Source organism: Mauremys reevesii, linkage group 2 (genome assembly GCF_016161935.1).
Source record: "Mauremys reevesii isolate NIE-2019 linkage group 2, ASM1616193v1, whole genome shotgun sequence".
Classification (NCBI taxonomy): Eukaryota; Metazoa; Chordata; order Testudines; family Geoemydidae; genus Mauremys; species Mauremys reevesii.
This window is the reverse complement of record NC_052624.1, coordinates 12,111,778-12,125,723: the sequence shown is the minus strand read 5'-3', so window position 1 is coordinate 12,125,723 and position 13,946 is coordinate 12,111,778. Positions and strand designations below refer to the sequence as shown.

General features: G+C 47.2%; 1 protein-coding gene across 1 annotated transcript in view; it reads right to left on the bottom strand.

Moving 5' to 3' along the window:
- VILL (villin like) overlaps nucleotides 1-13,946 on the bottom strand; it is a 91,710-nt gene that overhangs the window by 77,332 nt on the left and 432 nt on the right. The window lies entirely within an intron of this gene.

Here is a 13,946-nt window from a genome sequence, read left to right as displayed (position 1 = left end):
TGTGAAAGGGGTCACCAGTATAAAAGTTTGAGAACCACTGAATTAAGCCCTTTGAAGCCTCAGGGAATGCAGGGGTGGGGGGTCTCCCTTGGTAGGGTTGGGAAGGATATTGCTCTTCTCATGTGATCCCTCCCCCAGTGGCTAATTTTAAATGAAGCTACCCTCCCCTGACATGAATCTCCCTATGGCACTGATATTAAATATAGACTATAATTTGGCATTTGAGAAGTGAAAGGGATGGGAGCCCTAATGGAAAAGCTCACAGCTTGGCTCTCCTGCAAGCCTCAAACTGCTGAATGAGCTTTAGGGTAGGGAAGGCTGTGCCTCCCAAACAGCCTGGCCCTGCCCCCTATCCAACCCCCACCCACTTCCTGCCCCCCGACTGCCTGCCCCCCCTCAGAATCCCCAACCCATCCTGCTCCTTGTCCCCTCAGTATCCCCCAGAGACCCCACCACCACCCCGGGACCCCACCCCTGCTCCCTGTCCCCTATCTACTCCCCACTGAGTCCTGACAGACCCCCGGAATGCCCACAATCCAACCCCCCGATTCCCTGACCTCCCCGCTCCCTGTGCCCTGACTGTCCCTGGGACTCCCTGCCCCTTAGCCAACCCTCCCGGCCCTTTACCCCCCGCTCCCCCCTCACCCGGAGCCTCAGCGCATCCGGGAGCTTCGCTCGACAGCTGCAGCGTGGCTCTGGCGGGGCCTGAGCCCCTCCCCCTCAGAGCCGCGTGGTGAGGGGGTGGGGCTGAGAGCTCTGGGCTGAGCTGAGGGAGCTCAGCCTGGAGCGCCCCTGACCACGCGGCTCGGAGCGGGGCGGAGCTCAGGGGCCCTGCCGGAGCCACGCTGCAGCCCTGTCCAGGGCTCCTCCTGGATGCGCTGAGCTCCGGGAGAGGGACGGAGGCGGGGTTGGGTCCGGCTGGGGCTGGGGAGGGAGCCTCAGCCGTTCTCGTGGGGGCCCCTGCGGAGCCCGGGGCCTGGGGAAAATTGCCCCACTTGCCCCCCCCCCGGACGGCCCTGCTTCCTTGAGTTCCTATTCCTTCTGCACGACTCATCCTGCCTACCCTGAGGTTGATAAGTCCTCGATGGGGGCTGGGGTCTAAAGTGCCTCAGCTGGTTGGCAGGGATGTGGAGGCCCAGGGATTTCAAGGTGGTTCGAAAGTCCTTGAAGCTGTGCGGACGAGAGTCAGTCTTCTCAGAAAACAAAAACTGACCCTCAAAGGGGAGGTCCTGGACTGTTTGCTGCACCTCGTACGGGAGGCCAGAGACCTGCAGCCAGGAACTCCTCCTCACGGCCACCCGAGTAGCCATGGTGCAAGACATTGCATCTGCTGCATCCAGGGCCGCCTGTAGGGATGCACAGGAGATTAATTTGCACTCCACTACTAATACGGAAAACTCTGTGCAAGAGTCCATAGGGACAATTTCTGCAAATTTTTGCATGGCCCCAGAAGTATTATAATTGTACCTGCTAACCACTGTCTGATGGTTAGTGATACGGAGCTGCAACTATGGAATAGAGTTTGCTCTCAAAAAGGTCCAGTTTTTTGGCCTATTGATTCTTGGGAAAGGGCCCCTCGTAATCCTCGCGCTCTTGCTGGTTGGCTGCATCCGCTACCAGGGAGTCAGGCTGGGGGTGCGTGTAAAGGTGTTTGTACCCCTTTGAGGAAACAAATTATCTCCGCTTGTATCTCTTGGCAGTAGGCGGTAATGAGGACGCGATCTGCCACAGAGTGTTCGTGGCATTGCTGATGGTTTTAATCAGCGGCAGTGCAATACGGGATGGCCCAGGAGGAGAAAGAATGTCTACCATCGGGTTAGCTGCCTCCTCAGGTTTGATGTTCAAGTTTTCAGCTACCCAACTGAGCGGCTGCTGTAGGATTCTGCTGTCCTCTTAGGCTGGAGCAGTTGCTGAGCCAGCCACTGCCTCCTCTGGAGACTAGGAGGATGAGATGGCAGCCGATACTGGAGACTGGTCTCTGCCCTCGGCCCCTCTGGGGTCCCTAGGAGCGAGGAACACTGGTGGTGCCATGATCGGTGTCGCTGGCAGCGCCGAGGATGGTGCAGCAATCGGCGCCCCCGTTGGCAATGCCCCAATTGGTGCCGAGATCGTCAACGTCATAGTTGGTGCCGAGATCGTCAATGTCAGTACAGCTGCCGGACAAACACCATAATAGAGGCTCAGGGCAAGTGTATACCCCCAAATGAAAAGACAGTAGGAGGATCATAAGAATCCCACCATGAGTAAACAGCAGAGTAATGGAGGCCATTAAGAGGTAGAACAGCATCCTCTAAAATTTGGAAGTCAAATCCTAGTGAGGAAAATAGGAAGCAGCACAAACTCTGGCAAGTAAAATGTGGAAGTGTAAGGCAGGCCAAAAAAAGAATTTGAGAAACAACTTGCTAAAGGTTAAAAAAAATGCTGTTAGTTTTTGTAAGTACATCAAACAGGAGGTCTGCAAAACAGGTACTGGGGCCACTAGACGACAAAGGTGTTCTAGGAGCACTCAAGGAAGACAAGGCCATAGCAGAGAAGCTAAATGAATTCATTGCATCCATCTTCACTGAAAATGATGTGGGGGAGATTCCCACATCACAGCTATTCTTTTTGGGTGACAAATCTGAAGTACTGTCCCAAACTGCTGTGCCAATAGAAGAAATTTTAGAACAAGTTGAAAAACTAAACAGTAATAAATCACCAGGACAGATGATATTCACCGGAGAGTTCTGAAGGAACTCTCCTATGAAAAGGCAGAATTACTAACTGTAGTATGTAACCTGTTACTAAAATCAGCCTCTGTAGCAGGTGGCTGGAAGGTAGCTAGTGTAACACTGATTTTTAAAGAGGGCTCCAGAGGAGATCCTGGCAATTAAAAGTTGGTAAATCTAACGTCTGTACCAGGCCAATTGGCAGAGACTACAGTAAAGAAAAGAATTATCAGACATACAGACGAACACGATTTGTTGGGGAAAAGTCAACACAGCTTTTGTAAAGGGAAATCATACCTCACCAATCTAATAGAATTCTTTGGGGGAGTGAACCAACATCTAGTCAATGTAGTGAGCCTGGATTTTCAAAAAGCCTTTGATAAGGTTCCTCACCAAAGGCTCTTAAGGAAATTAAGTAACCATGGGGTAAGAAGGAAGGTCCTCTCACAGATCAGTATCTGTTTGAAAGATAGGAAAAAAAGGGTAGGAAGAAATACCAGTTTCACAACAGGGACAAAGACAGCGGGGGCCCCCCAAGAATCTGTACTGGAACCTGTGCTGTTCAAAATATTCATTAATTTTCTGGAAAAAGGGGGTGAATAGTGAAGTGGCACAATTTGTAGACAATACAAACTATTTATTAATGTTATTATTATAGTCAGAGCCGTCCCTAGGAGACGGAAAATCGCAGCGACCGCTCCAGGCCCTGTATTTTGGGGGGCCCACAGGCCGGCCTGAATGGGCAGTGGGTGAACCGCTGGCTGGGGGAGGCTAGCCCCCAGTCCCACCCCTTCCACTCGAGGGAGCGCGCACCGGGAGGGAGAGCGCGTGGCGGTGCCACAGCCGCCTCAGCCCAGGGAAGGTGGGCAGCGTGTCCCCAGCCCCCTGGAGCCCAGTGGTGCCACCAAAGCAGTGCCCTGGGGGGGGGAGGGAGGAGCTGAGTGTGGGCGGGGCCACACCTGGCTGTTTTGGGAGGCACTGCCTCCCCCACCTCCCCTATCTGCCCCCAGTATGGTCGGTCCCGGAAGTGACGTCACTTCCACCCCGGGACCTGCACCCCCATTGGGATGGCCCTGATTATAGTTAAGCCCAAAGCAGACTGCAAGGAATTACAGAGTGATCTCACAAAACCAGTTGACTGGGGAACAAAATGGCATCTGAAATTCAACACTGATAAGTGCAAAGTAAAGCACATTGGAAAACAATAATCCCAATTATACGTATACAATGATAGTTTCTACATAGCTGTTACCACCCAAGAAAGATCTAGGAGTCACCATACATAGTTCTCTGAAAACTTCTGCTCAATGCACAGCAGTGGTCAAAAAGGCTAAAGGTGTGTTAGTAACTATCAGGAAGGGATACATAAGATGACAAAATATCATAATGCCACTATATAAATCCATTGTGCACCCACACCTTGAGTACAGTGTCCTGGTCTGGTCTCCCCATCTCAAAAAAGGATACAGTGGAACTGGAAGTTGTTCAGAGAAGGGCAAAGATGATCAAGTGTATGGAACAGCTTCCATACGGGGAGAGACAAAAAAGATTAAGGCTTTTCAGCTTAGAAAACAGACAATTAAGGGGGGATGTGACAGGTCTATAAAATCATGACTGGTGTGGGAAAAGTGATTAGAGGAGTGTTATTTACCTTTTTACACAATACAAAAAACCAGGGTCACCCAATGAAATTATTAAGCAGCAGGATTAATACAAACAAGAAGTAGTACTTTTTCACACAATGTACAATTACCCTGTGGTGCTCCTTGCCAGGAGATGTCATGAAGGCCAAAAAGTATAACAGGTTCAAAAAAAAGAATTAGGTAAGTTCATGGAGGACTGGCCCATCAATGGCTACTAGCCAAGACGGTCACTGATGTAACCCCATCCTTGGAGCAACCCTAAACCTCCAGCTACCAGAAGTGACAGGGCGGATCACTCCATAAATACTCTGGTCTGCACACTCCCCCGGAAGCTCTGGTACAAGCCACTGTCAAAGACAGGATACTGGGCAAGATGGACCATGGTCTGATTCAGTATGGCAGCTCTCATGTTCTTACCTACATTACTCATTACAGTACATACAAAGAGAAAGCCTCAACCCCCACCCCCACAGCTACATAAAATTCAAAAATTGGTTAAAAAAACCAACCCCCCAAAATGAAATTGAGTAAACTTCAAAATATAGAAACCCTAAAATAGGGAAATCAGGGGTGCAGAAAATTCATAAAAATTGTCAATAAGTTTTTCAAATTTCAATATTTTGTCAATGTAAATTTGAAAGATTTTCAACCAGCTCCATTTGTAAGACCTGCAGGTTGGGTACATTGTCTTCTTCGCTGTCTAGAGTGCCAAGCACACTGATGACATGATTCAAACAAGAACTGTCTCCCCCAACATCTTCTTCCGTAGTGGATTTCCCAACAATACAGTAGCAGCCTCGGATTCCCAGTCTCATGCTAAACTTTTGGAATTCCTCACTGATGTAACTGGACAGTGAACTGCAATGCATCTTTTCCAGGCTGCCAGGCCGCATGCGAGTGGCTTGCTTTTGGCACCCTGGAAGCACTTGGCTATTTCGAAACCTCTCATGTAGTAACTTGCTAGACTCCTTCCTGTTCTACATAAACAGGCCTACCGCTTTGATGGTGACCAGGTGTTGCATGGGTGATGTGTTTTTCTTTGGTGAGAGTTTTGCTACTGCTACCATGTCATATTGAGATAATTATATAGGCCAGAGCCTCCACTGGTGTTCATCTGCATAATCCTAAATCAAAGTCCAGATCAGTTCTCATCTCACTGATTTCCGTGGGACTATTTCTGTTGGTAAGGACTTGCAGAGTCAGGCTTTATATCTTCCTTTGGAAAGTGGCCTAGATTAATTCTTTTCAACATCCAGGGTTTCATTTTGATGGGACTTCAGTGGGAGCGGAGTTCTGTGTATCTAAGATACTTATATGGTTCCCATTACTATGGTATCTGAGCACTTTACAATCTTTAGCACATTTAGTGTGAGGTTCAGCAAATATCTTCATTTTACAGATGGGGAACTGAGGCACAGAGAGACTAAAGCCCAGATCCTCAAAGATATTTAGGCATCTATCACCCATTACAATCAACAGGAGGTAGGCCCTTAACTAGGCCAAAGTGACTTGCCCAAAGTGACACAACCAATATGTGGCAGAGCAAGGGGCTTGAACCCAGGTCTCCTGACCCACAGGCTAGTGCTCTAACCACTTGGCCATCCTGCCTCCCTACTTAGGACCATACCAAGCATGTTAGAAAATCGTCACCCTTCATGTCTTGCTTATTTTTTCCTTCTAGATTCTTACCTCATCTCACAAGAACATCAGAATGGCCATATTGGGTCAGACCAATGGTCCATCTAGCTCAGTGTCCTGTCTTCCCACAGTGGCCAGTGCCAGAGGCTTCAGAGGGAACGAACAGAACAGGGGAATTTATCAAGTGATCCATCCCGTTGTCCAGATCCGGCTTCTGTTTAGGGGCATCCAGAGCTTGGGGTTACATCCCTGACCATCTTGGCTAATAGCCATTGATGGAGCTATCCTCCATTAACTTCTCATTCTATTTTGAACCCGGTTATAGTTTTGGCCTTCAAAACATCCTCTGGCAACGCGTTCCACAGACTGACTGTGTATCATCTCTTCCTCACCTCCCTGAAAACTGGGGGAATGGAAAGCTAGGTGTTGGCCCTACCTGCACAGAAAATCAACTAAGACTTAGACTGCAAGTCTATTTTCTTACATCCCCCACACCAAAACTTGCCTCAGCTACTGCGCTATGATCTTATCAACAGAACTTACTGGGTACACCAGACCACCATCCTGTGCACACCAGACTCTGTTCAGTTTCTAGTGCATTGTATCTGCTAGGTGCGGTTGAACAAATGAAAAAAAAAGCCAAAATATTCAGTAATTTTGAGTTTTGATTCTGAAATTTTGACTAAACATTTCAGTGAACCCCCCTCCCCGAATTTTGGAAAATTGCAGCCAGCGGTATTATTTATAGATTTCCCATCATCTAAGTGCGGATTTGCACACAGCACCACTTGCAAAATCATCCCAGTGCCTCAGAGACCCATTGCCCGTAGGTGAACATTGTTAATTAGTGAACTAACAAGCAATTAAAGCACCCCAAGGCATTTCGTCACAAATGCTACTTGGTTCATTTATTCCGTGATTTAGTTTTAATTTAGACTTCAGAGGCTGCGAGTAAAGTATCTCATGTAAAAATAACAAAACCCTGATATTACTTAGCTTGCCTATTATATGCTAAATACCATCACAGCTCACTGCTGCCTCTGCTGGTAAGCCCGTGAAATGAGAGAGAGGGCTAGTTTTTGTTTAGACTGTAAAGTGTGCAGTGGCAGAAACGGGGGTTAGCAGGCTTCTAGAGGGAGGGTAGTTATGGTTGAATCAAGGGGCCCCGTTTTAGCTCCCTGCTCTGAAACAGGCTTCTGGTATGATTTGGGACAATCCCTCTGTGCCTTTGTTTCCCCATGAGTAAAACAGGGATATATTGATTTAGTTGGGGATTGGTCCTGCTTTGAGCAGGGGGTTGGCCTAGATGACCTCCTGAGGTCCCTCCCAACCCTGATAGTCTATGATTCTATATTACTACTTCCCTACTCCCAAGGCCCATGCACCCTGTGGTAAGGGACTAACCTTTCACGCATGTTTCTTATACGACTTTTTCTTACCTGCTGCGGCTGCAAAGGGAAAGCGAGTTAGAAACATTTTTGATTTCACACCCCATTGCATCAAGTAGCGAGCTGAGCAGCCTCTCACTACTCCCTGAGTTAAGCTTCGCAGCGGTTCAGAATCTGGGGAAGTGCTCTTATGTGGGTTTATCAAACTGATTGTCTTCTGGCTGGGGGGTGGGGAGGAATTTTGGCATTTCTCTTCCTGTTATTTATGCCCGTTCATAATGAATCAATACAGGATGCCAACCAAGATCAAAGCTCCATTGAGCTAGGTGCTGGGGAGGCACCTCTTAAAGTCACACAGGAAGTCTGCGGAAGCCAGGAATTGAATCCAGATCACCCGAGTCCCACTTCAATGCCTTAACCGCACGACCACTGTCTCTCTCACAGTGGGAAGGCCTGGAGAATTGAGGCTCTATCATCACATTTCGGGGTGCAATCCAGACCAGTGAGGGGTTGTGTCACCACCTGCCCTGCAATTCACTGACAGGCACACCCTTCTTGCACTGAGGTCTTGAGATACCTGTAAACGTCTTCCTCCCTCACCCACATGGGTTATTGCCCCCTGATTTCCACCTACAGTACAGGAGTCCATATCAAACCAGCAGGGCAGCCTGTATAGAATAAGGTATTGCTACCCATTGACTGGAATGCACAAACCTCCCTCAGTCAGCACGATTAAAAATGAACAGATTCGTAAGGGTTAGAAAAATCTCTGTCAGCCAACTGAGCCGGTATTTGTGCACTGAAGCACAGGAAAGGGCAATGGGCTTGTCTGCCTCTGAGTTTACTGTCAATACGAGGCCAAGTCTCACCCCCATTGTGTTTGCTACCCCACCTTTGCCAGTTGCCTAGATGCATCTGTTTGGGAACACCCAGTTCAGATGACTTGAAACGAAAACTGCCCAAGTTATGCTGGTTGAGTCACTAAGTATTCACTTGGTTAATGTTTAGCTTTAAGAGTAATGGGAACGCAGGGAGGAGCAGGGCAAGAGACTTGGAGAGGATTGTCTGGGTTCTGTACAGTAGAGAACACTTGTCACCGCTTAATACTTCCTAATAAGGACAGTGCAGTGTACTCGGGACTAAAGGAATCCAGTTAAGGAGGAAGAGATTAGAAGAGAGACAGCAACTACTTAGGGTGTGGCTCTAAGCCAACCGGAGACAGTTCTCCGGTCGGCTTAACTCCACCTCTGGGAGAGGCGGTAGCTATGTTGGCGAGAGAAGCTCTTGTGCCACACCAGCACTTAGATCAGTATAACTACATCACTCGGGGGTGTGAGGATTATTCACACCCCTGAGCGACATGGTTGTACTGAAGTAATTCTGTAGCGTAGACCAGGGCTCAGTGATCACTAATTGCGGGTGGAGGGGAGGAAGAAACATTAATTAGAGTAGCACCCAGAGGCATGAACTGAGATCAAGGCCCCATTGTAAATGTAAGGCGCTACAGTTCGGGAAGAAAAATCAAATGCACAAACACAGAATGAGGGATAACTGGCTTGGCGGCAGCACTGCTGAAAAGGATCTGGGCGTTGTGGTGGATCACAGCCTCAACATGAGTCAGCAATGTGATGCTGGTATAAAGAAGAAAAAAAAGAGCAAATGCAATTTTAGGTTGCATTAACACAGGCATAGCAGGCAAGTCATGGGAAGGGATAGTACCGCTCCATTTGGCACTGGTTCCTCCTCAGCTGAAGTACTGTGTCCAATTTTGGTCACCAATGTATAGAAAGGATGTGGAGAAATGGAAAGGATCCAGAAGCGAGCAACAAAGATGATCAAAGGGATGTCACGTAAGGCGTAAGAGCAAAGGCTGAGGGAACTGGGTATGTTTAGTTTGGAAAAGAAGAGTTTAAGGGGGGGATATGATAGTGGTCTTCAAATACCGGAAAGGCTGCCATAAAAAAGATGGGGTAAAGTTGTTCTCTCTTGCCACAGAGGGCAGGACAAGGGGCAATGGGTTCAAACTACAGCACAACAGATTTAGAATCAATCTCAGGAAAAACGTTCTAACTGTAAGAACAGCAGGACAATGGAAGAGAGGCCTAGGGAGATGGTGGAAGCTCCTTCACTGGAGGTTGTGAATGGTTTAGACACAACAAATCCTGCATCTTGGCAGGGGGTTAGACTACATGACCCCTCCAGTCCCTTCTTACCCTATGGTTCTATGATTGTACCAGGTGTTTTACCAACAAATAGTGAGAGTGTCAGTGCCCTGTTTACCACTAAAAACAGATCAGACAGACACAGGCACAGAGTTGCAGTAACTTGCCCAGGGTCACACTCCAGAGCCGTGGCAGAGGTGGGGAATGGAATCTAGGTCTCCAAACTCCCAGTCCAGGGCTCCATCCACTTCTGTAAAAAATATTGCCAAGAACAATTTGTCTTGTGAGCTAAGGGTGTGAAGCCCCAGGCTCCAGAGGGCAGCACAGGTGAGTTTCAGGGTATGTCCTTTCTAGAAAAATGAGGAAAAAAAACAAACCACCTAACACATCAGCAGGATGTGCCCCCACCCAGTGCCCCAAAGATGTGCAAATTCTCTTGAAAACATTTTGCTCCTCCTTTTTGCCCCCTTTTTTCTCCTCCATTCTTCTCATCTTCTCCCTGCGCTATAGGGACCAATCTTTCACCTTCGGCTGCATGGAGCACAGGCCTTGGTGCTGGTGCCTCTGCTCTTCAGCTGAGATAGCTATGCAGGAAAGGGGATGGAGATGCCTGCGGAGGAGAAGTCTCCCAGCTGGGGTCTGCTCAGCCGCCAGGAGTGAACAACAGTGCTACAGCTCCTGCCAGTGCTCTCCCCACAGGTACACACACACCAACTCATTCGCTGCTTCCCCTCTAGGGAATCACCTTTCCTCTTTGGGGCAGGGACTTTCTGTGTCTGTACATAGCACAATGGGGCCCTGATCTTGCTTGCGGCACCGAGACACTCCTGTAATACAAATAATTTAGTGGCTCCTATGCCAAGCAGAGCTGCTAGTTGTTCTCCGGGTAGACAGAGTGGACAGAGCCCAGCAATTCCAACTTCACCTTTGCCCCTGTTTCCACTCCCTGGGCCGGGTGAGGAGTAGACTGAGTGAGCAAGAACTGTGATCAGACCTGTAATGTCCCAGCTGAAAGCCTCTATCTTGCTGAATGGACCTGGAGATTTTTCACATGGAAAGAGATCCTGTAAGCGTGGCCTGAAACATGCTCCTGCAGATAGTGAGTTTTCTGGCCTGGCTTGTGCTCCGGGGTTTTTTCTATGTGGCTAATCTTCATGGTGCAAAGTTTAAACATTACAAACCGAGTGCTGTGTAAAGAACTACAGGGAAAGGGAAGAATTGAAGAAAAGGAACTGGGAGCTTTTAAGATGTTATAGATGTTGAAGATTGCATAGCATTTTTGCAAAGATTTATCATTTATCCTTCACTCTTTCAAAGTATTTCAGCCAAGTCCAAAAGGAGCTACAATTTCCTTGCTTAGAAAGGTTAGGCACAGAACTTTTGGAGGGGGAAAAAAAAAGTGTCCATAGAAGAATGCGTAACTTAAATACATTAAAAAACTAAAATATTTTCAAGAGATATGGATTCCTGCATTCCAAGTGCTGATTCTTCATGTTGCCTGAAAGATTTGATATTCCCACCTCTTTACAGATATTTGTTTGGCCCATTTGGTGAGGTCAAATTTTTGCTGGGGAAATGCAGAATTCATGAGTTAATGACTTACCTGGTAAATGAAAGAACTGCCTCAGGTATTGAGCCAGATCCTCTGCTGGTAGACCGATTTACACCAGCTGGGGATCTGATGCCCTGAGCTTTTTTAAAATTAAGGGCTTGGCTACACTTACAAATTTGCAGCGCTGCAGCAGTGAAACAACACCTCCTCTCCAGCTGCACGCGCGCGCGCGCCACGCGCGTGTGTGGTCCCCCAGCCCCAGCGGCGCGCGCGCCCGCCTGCGCTGCTGTTATTCCCACCGGAGGTGGAGTGGAGGCTGGAGCTGGAGAGCTCTCTCCCAGCGCTGGCGCTGACTACACGCGCTTCAAAGCTGCTGCGGCTGGCAGCGCCTTTGCCTGTGCCGTAGTGACTTGAGGGGGGAGGGGGGAAAGGGAGTGTTTTTTTAAACAGCTCTTCAATTCACCTTTAAAGATAAAACAACTCAATTGCACCATCTAGTGGTCTAACAAAAGTTCTGCATGAATAAGTAGCTTAAGTCTCCCATCACTTTAAAACAGTGGTTGTCCTGAACTGTGTGTGCACTCATGTATATGCACGCCCTCACATGGCAGTGATGCCCTTGTGATAAATTGCAGTCGTGCTAAATCACTATCACACACTTTTGACCATTTTACCTACTATCTGTTCCCCAATCCATCTCCCCAGGACTTATTCTAACATTCCAACTCCACAGGAAGCTTGAAACTAACATTAAAAAAACAAACAAACAAGCAAACCTCCGTGTTTCTTCCTCCCCCTAAAATTTAATTCTCTTTAAAAAAAAAATCACATGTGCCTAAGGCCCAGGACAGACAAGTGATAGAACTAACTTTTACAATTATGTTTATTATTTGTATTACCATAGGGCCTAGGAGTCCCAGCCATGGACCCATTGTACTAGGCACTGTACAAACACAGAACCATCAAAGATGGTCCTTGACCCAAAGAGCTTACAATCTAAAGTAGCACCTAGAGGCCCCAGCAAAGGTCAGAACCCCATTATGGTAGGTGCTGTATATACACACAGTAAGACACTTGCTTTCCTGAAACGCTTATAGTTTAAGACAGCCAAAAGTCTGGAGGGGAAACTGAGGCATAGAGATAAAGACAAGTCTCACAGCAGAGCTGGGAATAGAACCCAGTTGTCTTGAATCCCAGTCTGGTGCCCCACCCACTAGCTCTTCAATAGCGTCACAATTTAAGCCATCTTGTGGACTTCCGGGGCTAGAAACAAGCTTTCAACTCTTGGTAAAAAAGGATTTCTCTAATCCCCTCTGTGAAAAGACACAGGATTTTCTCCACTAGCCAGGAAATGACCTGAAACATCAGACTATAGATCTTGACATTTTTAGGACTAGAAAAAAAAAAGCTATTTTTAAAATCATTTTTACATGTTCTTGTGGCTCTCTGAGCCCTGCACAGTCGGACGGATTAACTAGGGCATCTGGCTTTACAGGTGAAGTGATATAAAAGACAAAGTCCGAATTCCTTCTTTTAAAACTAAAACATTCCTAAAACTGTTTCCCTGTGACAAATGAAGCACATGCAGACTATGTGATGGTGCAGTGACATCAAGGTTTCATCAGCACTCATTTGGGGCGACCTGCCTAACGTACTTGTGAACAGGACCATTCCAACTGCATGCTGATAAAACCCTTTTCAATGCCACAAACATGATCACTCTCACATATATACACGTACTAATTTGTCTTTAGTCTTACCAGGTCACTCTTCCCAAGATCAAGATTGGAGAGTTGGGAACTAGGTGATTCTTGGAGTTTGTACCTTTCATCTCTGGAGGAGATCTTGGTGCTGGTTTCTCACCCTAGTTCATTGTTGAGACATGTCTACCTAACAAGAACACATATTGTGGTAGCAACTAGTTACCCCAAATCAAGGATTGGGGCCAATTTGTGCTAGACTCTGTAGAGAGAAGTTGCACTATGCATCAATATGTAATTGATACAATCTACAGTCTACTCACTGGATTGCTACAGGAAGAACAGTGCAAGACGGGAAGCAAGATGCACTGAATTGTATGGGAAAGCAAGCACAGCTTGCATCAAGGCTATCTTAAGCCAGTGTCTCATCTTAACAAGCAAAGAGCCAATCCCTTTCTCCATGGCCATCATTCACCCACACCCATAAACCATAGGCAGCTTTGGAAGCAGAAGAAATTGTTTTAATCCCATCTGTAAATCTTGCAGCAAAAAAGTGGGAGCTGAACTTGGCAGAGTTGCCAACAGGGAGCTTGTCCCATGGTGCCTTATTGTTGCTTAATTTACCTGAGCTAGCAGTCAAGATTCTAAGGAGCATCAAATCCAACATAAAACAATAAATAAGAAATAAGAATGAGAAATTCCGTTACGAATGGAGCTCCAGAAGCCTTTGTAGGCAGCGAATTCTAGGGGTGGGTATACCAGGGAGTTGTGCTTAGGCTCATTAACAGAAAGAGGTTCTATTCTTGGCTTCCACTTGTCACAAGCGGAGGGAAAACTCAGTGTGGATTATCAGACATGAACAACATAAAGACAGTATCTTATCTGCATTCAATACACACACATCAGTTTGTGAGTGTCCTGAGTTGAGGCATAAATTGATGGCCAAATTACAGTAAATTGTTCTTTAAACAAGTTTAGTCTGAATCACAAAATATCACAAATAAAGCAAACCTTTGTGAAATAGTTAACTCTTGAATGGGCAGTCAGGGATTCCCCAGTGTAAAGCATTTAGCTCAGTGCTGGGAATTCCTGGCTCTTGTACAATCTTCTTTGGAAAGATGAAATAATCAAGCCTAATTATCCAGAACAGTGGTT